An 11047-nucleotide genomic window follows, 5' to 3' on the forward strand; every position below is an offset into this window, starting at 1 on the left:
CTGATTTAGAACTCCAAATACATAAAAAGGCACGAGCAAGGATTGACAAATTGTCTCATCAAATTAAAAAGCTCCTGTGAAGCAAAGGAAGCAATCAAAGTGAAGACAATCTACAGCAAGTGAAGACATATCTACCAGCTATTCATCTAATACAAAAATAATACCTAAAACCAATAAGGAACTTTAGAAATAATAGCAAAAATAATTAATCCAATTTAAATTGGACAAATAAAATAACATGGATGTACATTTCCCTGAAGAGAAAATCAAAATGCAGAAGAAATAGATGAAAAACTCTCAATACCTATGGTCATCAGGTAATGCACATCATAACTATAATGAGGTTCCATCTCACTCTCATTAGTTAGGATTCCTATTCTAAATCACATAATACAAACAGTGAATGTTGTCAAGGATATGAAGAAAAGGAACTCAAAATATTGTTGATCAAACACAGCTTAGTACAGACACCATAGAAAATAATATGGAAGTTCTTCAGCAGTTTAAAATAGACTATTATATGATCCAGATATTCTGTTCTTGGGCATATATCCCAGAGGAGATATAGTCAGCATCTTTAAGAGATACCTGCATCCCCATAATTACTGTGGTATTATTCACAATAGTCAAGATATAGAAACAGCCAATGGTCCCATCAACAGATGAATGGATAAAGTGAATATGTTTTTTATATATATCACATAGCTTTATGAACTAGATTCAAGTTCAAGTATTTGAAAATAGAATACTTAGATACTTTTTATGGGTTATGGATAAGGACTTTCTTGTGAATGATTTATATACAGCATCTTTGACGCATGTCATTTTGACTTCTCTGCTTGTCACTTATAGCATCACTGTTAATCTAGAGCCTACCAGGAACCTTCCCTGGACCCATTCCATTTCCATGCATCCACTCATCAGGAGTTGAGAAGACTTAAGTCTGTTTTTACCTGTCCTACTATGGTTCACATAGTCATATTTGTTAATACCCTCCCAAGTTCTATTTGAAAACAACATCTTTCCTTGTATTGGAAAGTGAAAATAATTGCTTAAAACATAAAATACTTAGAATGCTACAGTCTTTATGCCTAAATCTAAACTGAAGAAACAAGAAAAACCAAAGCTAATATCACGGGAGCCATGAAATCAAAGATACAATAGCAAACTTAAGTTTTCAATGAAATGCATCAAACAAACACCTTCCTCTAACACTATCTTCAACAAAGCAACCAGTTGATGTCCACTCGATCTGAGACTAAGGAGATTAATGTTAACAGTTATAACATTCCAATTCCAGGAGTTCTAAAATATACATTGTCACTAAGATTTATGTGTTAGTGATTTATTGTTTGCTTAGTGCTTTAAGGCTTTATTGCCATGAAGAGATACTACGACCAAGGAAACTCTAATAATGGAAACATTTAATTGAGGTTGACTTACAGTTTCAGATTTTTTAGTCCATTATCATCATCATGGCAGGAAGCATGGCAGCATGCAGGCAGACATGGTGCTGGATAAGGAGATGAGAGTACTACATCTTGATCCAAAGGTAGCCAGAAGACTCTCCCACAGGCAGCCAGAAGTAGACTATTTTCCACAGTGGGTAAAGTCTTAACATAAGAGGCCTCAAAACCTACCTACACAGTGACAAACTCCCTCCAATAAGACTATACCTACTCCAACAAGGCCAAACCTACTTTAACAAGGTCACATCTACTCCAATAAGGCTACACATCTTAATAGTGCCACTCTCTATTGCTAAGCATTCAAACACATACATCTATTGGGACGAAACCTATTCAAACCACTACACTTAAAATGATTGTTTATGATTAATTTATAAAACTCAATATCCACTGTCTTTTAGTATGAGTCATAGTATAAAGTGTGATATACCCTTACCAAATCACTGATTCCCTTAATAATATTTTCCTATTGGAAATGCAACAAATGTATCCTGTGCCAAAAAACATAATCTATATATATATATATATTTATTTTTATATATTATATTATATATATATAAATAATGAATGTTAATGTTCAATCATAGAATAGTTATTCTGTATATTTTAGGTAAATTTAATAAAGATAATATAATTTATACCTAGTATCAAATATTTATTAAATCTCAAAGATAATTTTAATAATTTCATAAGACAAACTTGGTGAACTAACTTTCACATAACTACTTGTATGTTTTTTGTCTTGGCACTCTGAGGTTTGATAATCACAATATCACAGGTTGCATACACAGCTGCAACTTGGAATGTTGATTAAACTGTGCATTTAATTTCCACTTCTATAGCATTTTCTTTTAACAATTGTTTAGTAAAGTAGGTTTATAATTGTCTCATTGATTAAATAAATGTATAAGCTTTTATTATTTGATGAACCAACATCAAATAACTAAATGACTTTCTATTAGTCTGTGTTTTTTTCTGTCAGCTGATAAATTGTGATATTCTTAAATATGTGCACTTACAATAAACTGATGAAAACATATTTTGTCCTCTGGTCCATGGTGTTATCCAAATCTCACAAGAACCAATAATAAATTGCTTAGGTGTCTCACAAAATTGAATGTGGGTACTCTTTTCCTCTGACCTTTTCCTTCCACTGTCATATCCAAAGTTTACTTTTTCCCTAAGCTCAAACTTAGTTACTTGCACAGGCCCTTTTCATTCTTTAAATGCTGTTCCATATCACGCTATGCATTACCCAAATGTGCACACAGCTCATATGATCTATCAGCCCATCATCTATGTACCTATCATTTACATACCTATCATTTAGTGTATCTAATTTTTCTCCACCTTGTGCTAACTAGTTCCTGTGAGATGTGCCATGAAACCATTAGCTACAAATACCCTGACTAATTTGGTAGGATATAGTGCTATTTGTGTATAATGAGAGGCTTCTTCCTCCACTGTTGCCATTAAAAATATTAATGAAGCTTATAAATATGAAATGATCATCAGAGAAACAAGGTCATATAGAAATTAAAATGTTGACAAGTCCAACTCCCATAAGTTTTTCTCTTCTCTTTTTGACTTCCCCCATACTAAGCTTTATAACCGTACTACGATTGAGACATTTTCAAATATGGGAATTTTATATCTTCCTACTATTAAATGTTCAATGATATTTCCATTTCTTAAGGAAAGGAACATTTAAAAAATAATATTATACCCCACAAAAGTAAAATATGTAATAAATACTAAATTAATATTTGTAAATAAATTGGTACTTTTTTTACAATAAAAATCTTTCATGGATTATTTGTTGATTGTAGTGTGATCAGCCATCACCAAGACTTGTATACAAAAACACCATTAATAGCACACAATTAGAAGATAACATTGAAGTGTAAATTTATAATTAATAACTATAAAAATAAATGAGACTCCCATAGGTGAATTTATTTTGGAGATATTTATATGATGTATATGTATGTGTGTGTGTGTGTGTGTGTGTGTGTGTGTTAGTTGCTAAAATTTCATTATACAATGCTCATTCTACTAGATATCAATTGAATTTAAAATTGTAGCTTTAGACTGTGAGGTGCCTCCTTGAGAAAGGTACTTTCTTCCAAGGCCAGCAACCTGAATTCCATCACTGATAGTCTGATGCTTATGGCATAGGAAAGGATTTAGTAAATTTCCCACTTGCTCATCTTGGGAGTACACACACTCTCTCTCTCTCTCTCTCTCTCTCTCTCTCTCTCTCTCTATATATATATATATATATATATATATATATATATATATATACATACATATATTTAGGAGTTTAAAATCTTAGTTATCATAAATATAATTAATTTCTGAAAAAAAATAGGAACCAAATCAAGACCAGATATTGCCAAAATTTATTTTGGGGAAATTATTATTGGCAAGAGACAATATTGCTTAATAGGATGCATTTTAATAACATTTCCTTGGTTAGTTTATATCATAGGAGATGATTCACAGTTTTAAATAACTCTTCCTTGTTTCCTAGGTATAACAAAGTACCGACCCTTGTGAGGATTTGTAGCAAGAAAGCTCTGAGCTATTTGTCTATTTCAGTCTATGAACCAAGACTCAAGAAAGATAAATCAGCATGATTTCTGAGGACAGGCCTTTAATTAAATGATGCTCATAACTCTCACGTTATGTTTTCTTGGAATTCTTTGTGAGAATCTCTTTAGCTTGGCTTTAGAGCTTGAATGTATAAAACATTCACTAAAGCTCTGCATTGATACACAATTTAACTCCAGTTTTCCTTTCTTCTTGAAAATTCCACCTTCAGCATTTCCAGGGAATCTTATTAGGCGTTGCGTTATCACCCAGCTAGATTCACCTCTCAAATGTATGCAACTAGATAATAGCAACTCATTTTAAAATCAGTTTCTTGAAGATTTTTTGTGATAAGTTTTGACTATGTTCACATCTCTCTCAGCTCCTCCCAAGTCCTGTCCCTTTAGGAACCCTTACTATAAAATTATTTTGAAGTGTTACAGCAAAGAAAAAGGAAAACAAAAAAAATTAAACTTAATTAGAGCCGTATAAGATTTGGGAAGGATTTTGTTATTTTGCTGTGAGTGACTGTCCTGTCTGTTTTGGGGGAAGTTTGAATACCTTTGTCTAGATGCTTCTTACTCATCTAGATAACTCTGAAAACAGTTCTGTGATGAGTCAGTTCTGAAATTAATATTTAAGGGACTCAACAAGATAAATACAAAATGCATACATTGAAAGAGACAAAAAGAACAAACAAAAAACTTACAGATGCTCTAAACTCCTCCTGAGATCAAGCTGACAGTAAATTTCTCTTTGATATTAATAGACTGCGTGTGTTGCCCTTGATACTTGAAGTCAAAACAAATGAAACTCAGAAAACTATAATTATATGTCAAACATACTTACATTGTTGTGCCCACACCTCTGTGCATTGTTCAATTCTCATCAGAGAATTGCTTCCTTCAGTAGATGGTAATTAACACAAAGACCATATCTGTACAATGCACAAATAGTGCAAATCTTAAGAAGGCTCAGCCCTAAATAGGATGTCTTTATCAACTCCCCGCACAGAGGCAGAGGGAAGAGGAGGGGATGGGGGTTTGTGGAGGGGAACCTGGGAAGGGGGATAACATTAGAAATGTAAATAAATAAAAAACAAATAAGAATTATGTAAATACAAAAAGATAGCATTTCAAATGTAAATAAATAAAAAATATGTAAATATGAAAAGAAAGGGGGTAAAAAAAGTCAAGGAGACAAAAAGTTGCAAGGGCCAGAGGTAGTGGATGACCCCAAGGAAACAACATCTTTCAAACACAACAGGACCAAAACACTTATCAACTCAGACTGTGGCAGCCTATGCAAGACCTGCAGAGGTTCAAACCAGACAACACCTCAGTATTGAAAATGAGAAATAAATTACTACTTGCTTGGAAAGGAAAACTTAATTTTCTACAAAAGTGTCATATTGTATATCAACACACTCCAGGACAGATCCCAGGGTCAAGACTGGTCAGTACAAAAGAGACTCCTTGTTTTATTTGTATGCTTTTGTTTTGTTTTGATAATTTTTTAATCTTGCTGAATTTTTTGTTTGCTAGAATTTTCATTTTGGGGGTATTTTGTGTTTGAGAGTAACAAAAAGAACAGAAAGTTGGATAGATAGGGAGGAAGGTATGGGAGGAGTTAGGTGATTGAAAAAAAATATGTTCAAAATGTATTATATGGAACAAGTGTTAAACCCCTGCCAAAAACTTGGTCAGCTGAGTCCCTCACTCACTCCAGACCCAATCATTCAACTTCAACATCTCAACCTCCACTCTGCAACAGAACACCTGCAGCAGCTTCTCTGCTCTCCCTGCCCACATCTCCTATGGATCCTACCCATCTTTCCCTTCTAACCTCCCTCCAGAATTGCCATCCTCTGCGAGTCCACTGCTGCCAGGGAGGCAGAAAAATTGATTGAGAATCTTCACATCTCCTTATGGTCCCCCAATTCTCCTCCCATACTCATACCCAGCTTTGTAGCTAACACCTGCTGTTGTCACTCTTTCCTCTCTAAGACTATTCCCAACTGATCATAAAAATCTTATCCTCCAAACTTCCTTCGCTGGACTCATTTCATTACCCCAGTCTTCAACACCAGCAGGCATTCCCTGAGAACACCTCAGCAGAGCAGGTCAGGGAATAGATTCAGTCCCATCCTCGGTGCTATAGCACACCTTCTGGGGTGACCTGACTTACTGCCTATCCCCATTCCAAGAAGACTAAGTAAGTAGATTCTGATTGATCATTCTGTTCTCCTCCATTCTCTGAACCACTAGACCTTTAGCCTATCCACATTTCTACACGTCAGCTTCCAATATCCAGAAACACATTTTACCTAGAATTTCCCTGTGGCCACACCCATCATTGCCACAGAAAATTTCCTACCTGGCAACACACAGTCATCATACTTTCCTAAAAACCACAAGGAAACAGAAACTAAGGAGTAAAGCAAGCACACAAGAAAAACAAAACAAGAAATCAACTCCAAGATCTTTAGTCACTCAATCCCAGATGCTTAGATGCCAGCATAAAAATACAATTGGTAACAGCCAGGGCAATATGTGTTCAGTAGAACTCATCAACTCTACTACAGCAGGCCCTGAATATTCCAATGTAGCTTAAGCACAAGAAAACAGACCTTAAAACTGCTTGTATAACGATGATACAATTACTTAAAGAGGAAATTAATAAATCCCTGAAATAAATTCAGGAAAATGCAAAATAAACAGTACAAGGAAATGAATAAAGTTGCTCAAGACCTGAAAATGTAAATAGAATTAATGAAGAATACTCAAACTGAGGGAATTCTGGAAATAAAAATTATAGGAATTTGAACAAGAACCACAGAGAAAAGTTTCAACAATATACTACAATAGATGGAAGAAATAATCTCAGGCATTGAAAATACAATAGGGACAGACATTCAGAAAACACTGAACAGAGGCAAGACTTCGGAGAAAGCAGACCAAGCATGATGGCCACCTTGCCACCAACAGCCAATCCTTCCCAGCAACCTCTAAACCTAGAGGACGAAGAAGATGGAATCCTGGATGAGTATGACCAGTACAGCCTGGTTCATCCTTATGTAGTCGGGGGAAGTCGGAAAGGTAGGACAAAGAGAGAAGCTGCTGCCAATACCAACCGCCCTAGCCCTGGTGGGCATGAGAGGAAACTGCTGACCAAATTCCAGAACTCTGAAAGGAAAAAGGCCTGGCGCTGAGGCAGAGCTGGAGATGAGGTCAGACCATGGACACCACACCCGGGAATGGACACAGGACTTTGGAGAAATTAGGAGCTGTAAGCAGGACCTAGGCCTGCTTGAGTCTCTCCCACCTGAGTGAGGTTCTGGAGAGGGAGCACCAAAAAGCCCTTCCAGACTCAGCAAAAGGGCAAGATGGGCAAGAAGCAGAGGGTGGATGGGCAGAAGACATCCCCCAAAGAACTGTGGGAGAAATCGCACGCCCTTGGGTGGCAGCGACAATAAACCGTACAGCAGTGAAAAAAAAAAAAAAAAGAAAATACAATAGAAGAAATGGATACATTAGTTAAAGAAATTGGTGAGTCTAAAACACTCCAACACAAAGCATCTAGGAAATCAGGCACACTATGAAAAGGCCAAATCCACTAGAAACAGTAGAAGGTCAAGAAACTCATCCTTAAGGCCCAGAAAATATTTTCAACAAACTCAAAAAGAAAAATTTCCTAACTTCAAGAAGGAGATGCTTACAAAGGCACAAGAAAGACATACCAAATAGACTGTACTAGGAAACAAAATACCTTCTGAACATAAAAATCAAAACAATAAATATACAGCAAAAAGAAAGAATATGAAAAGTTGCAAGGGAAATAGACCAAGTGACTTATAAAAGCAGGCCTCTTAGAATTATACTTGACTTCTGAAGGGAGGCTCTAAAAGTCAGATGAACCTGGACAGCTGTGCTGCAGATGCTGAGAACATAGATTACAGCTCAGACTACTATACCCAGCACAATTTTCAGTCACTGTACATGGAAAAATAAAATAATCCCATTGTATAGCCTAAATTAAACAATATCAATCTACAAATTCAGCCTTATATACGTTGCTACAAGGAACACTGAAACCTAAGGAGGTTAGTTACGACACTGAAAACATAGGGAGTAAGTAAGCTCATACTAGCCAAATCCAAAAATGAGAAATACACACACGACCACCACCACCATCAACAACAGCAACACTAACATCAACAACAGCAGCAAAATTACAGAAATAAACCATCATTGGTCATTGATATCTCTGTATATCAATGGTCTCATTCTCCCCCAAAACACAGACTAACAGAATTGGTACAAAAACAGGATCCATCTTTCTGCATACAAGAAACAACCCTTAGCATCAAGGAGAGATGTTACCTTAGCATTAAGGGTTAAAAAAATATTACAAGCAAATGTACCTAAGAAACAAGCTGGTATAGCCATTTTAATATCAAACCCAAACTAATATCAAAAGCATAAAAAAAGACACTAAATACTTATCAAAGAAAAAAATCTATCAAGATTTCAATTCCTAACATCTATGCACGAAACAAAAGGGGACCCTACTTCTTATAAGAAACAGCTTAAATCACATATTGACTGTCATACACTGATAGATGGAAACTTCACTACCTCACTCTTATCATTAGACAGGTTATCTAAGGAAAAAACTAAACAGAAATACTGGAAATTACAGATGTCCTAATCAAAATCAATCTGTAAGGTATTTATAGAACATTTCACACAAACACTAAAGAATATACTTTCTTCTCTGCAACTTATGGAACTTACTTCAAAGTTGACCACAAACTCAGATACAAAGCAAGTCTCATCAGATACAAGAAAATTGAAATAACTCACTGTATTCTATCTGGCTGCATGGGTTAAAGCTGAGTAGTAACAACAACAGAAAGCATACAAACTTATGGAAACTAAACAAATGTCAACTGAATGAAAAACTAAAGATAGAAATAAAGAAATTAAAGACTTTTAGGAATCCAATGAAAGTTAATACACAACATACCCTAACTTATGGAACACAATGAAAGTGCTTCTAAGAAGAAAAAGCATAATGCCAAGTTTCTATATTAAAAAAAAAAAGAAAGAAAAGAAAAGTAAGAAAGAAAGATCAAACTAGAACAATCTCACACTAGCAACTTAAGAACATATCTGAATTTAAAAAGAAGTAAGCACACTCATAAGGAGTAGAAATAACCAAACTCAGGGCTGAAATCAGTAAAATATGAACAAAGAAAACAATTTAAAGAATCAATGAAACAAAGAGTTGATTCTTTGAGAAAATCAACAAAATTGACAAACCCTTATTCAAATGAACTCATTCAAATAAAAGGTGGTAGAGAATATCCCAGTCAACAAAACCATAAACAAAAGGATGTAGTAAGAGATATAGAGAAAATAAAGATAATCATAATTCACATACCTTAAAAACCTGTATTCCACTAAATTAAATTGAAAAATCTAAAACCAGGCCAGGCGGTGGTGGCGCACGCCTTTAATCCCAGCACTTGGGAAGCAGAGGAAGGCGGATTTCTGAGTTCGAGGCCAGCCTAGTCTACAGTGAGTTCCAGGATAGCCAGAGCTACACAGAGAAACTCTGTATCGAAAAACCAAAAAAAAAAAAAAAATCTACAACCAATAGATAATTTTCTTGATATATACCACTTACCAAAGTTAATTCAGGATCACATAAGCAACTTAAATGGACCTATAACTCCTACTGAAACAAAAGCAAAAGTCTCCCAACCAAAATCATCCAGGGCTATATTGCTGTAAGGAAGTTGAGAGTTTAATTTCAAAACTGCCATCTAATTTTAACTGTACAGATTATTTTCTTTACCTATTCACCTCAGTTGTACAATTAGTTCTCAAACATTAGCTTTAAACAGAAAAAGCTATTCACCTTAATGTTTTCTCCATTATATAATTAATCATGAAATCTGAGAGAAAATAATGCTTTAGCAAATAAACGGAACTAGAAAACAATCATCCTGAAAGAGGAGCCAGAAAGATGACTACAGGACGTATTTACTTATATGTGGATATTGGTCAATAAATAAATGATATCAACTTATAATCCACAGACCCAGAGAGGATAGGTATAGAGAAAGGAACTACAGGAGAACACATGGATTGCCTAGGATGGGAAATAAAATAGATTTTATGAGTGGACTCGGGGCACTTATATGAGGACAGAATGGAAATATCAGGTGTGGAGGGATGTGGAATTCTGGGAGGAAATGAAGAAAAAGACAGCTGGGGACATTTGAGTGGTACTATAGAAACCTAGTTTAATGCTAACTTCCTAAGTGTATGAAGGCAATCCTATTGAATTCAGGATGAATACTCATTCAGGAGATGGAGTATCAACTGGCTATCTCTTATCACCAAATGATGTTTCCAATACAAGGACTAGGTTACCTCCAATTGAGTTGTTGGTCAAAGAGGTCCCTTGGAAATTCAAAAAAAATTTTGGCTTTTTATAAGACAGTATGTTGCTCTCTGCAAAATAACCAAAATGTCCCATTGCTGAATAAAAGACTCACAAAACTATTGAACATGAAGAAGGTGAGCTGGTGCCTACATAGAATCGTTCACATAGATGTTTAAGTGTCTTTGGTACAGGAAGGTACTCTTCAGACTAAGGGAAGGGAATCATAAATATCAACCCAGCCACAAAATCTTTTGTGCACATTTTTTCAGGCCTGCAAAGATAACCATAGGACAATGGTGACAGTAACCACCATTTGTGGGAGTAACCAACCACTTTCTGCTTGACTAAGGCCCATCACACAAGATTGAACCTATACCCTATACTGCTTGGGTTACCAAGAAGCAGAGACTAGAAAAGCCAGAGACGTAATGTAAAACAAATACTACTGATCTTAAAATACATTGATAAATCACTACTAATAATAGTCTGCTAAACTCATAAATCAATGCTTTACTCAGCCATCATCA

General features: G+C 35.3%; 1 pseudogene across 1 annotated transcript; it reads left to right on the forward strand.

Moving 5' to 3' along the window:
* Positions 1 to 6974: 6974 nt before the first annotated feature.
* Positions 6975 to 7565, forward strand: LOC114633946 (annotated as a pseudogene). Its single transcript, XR_003713266.1, has one exon. The product of XR_003713266.1 is annotated as a nuclear protein 1 pseudogene (transcript).
* The last annotated feature ends 3482 nt before the right edge of the window (positions 7566 to 11047 follow it).

Source organism: Grammomys surdaster, unplaced genomic scaffold (assembly GCF_004785775.1).
Source record: "Grammomys surdaster isolate TR1022 unplaced genomic scaffold, NIH_TR_1.0 98, whole genome shotgun sequence".
Lineage (NCBI taxonomy): Eukaryota > Metazoa > Chordata > Mammalia > Rodentia > Muridae > Grammomys > Grammomys surdaster.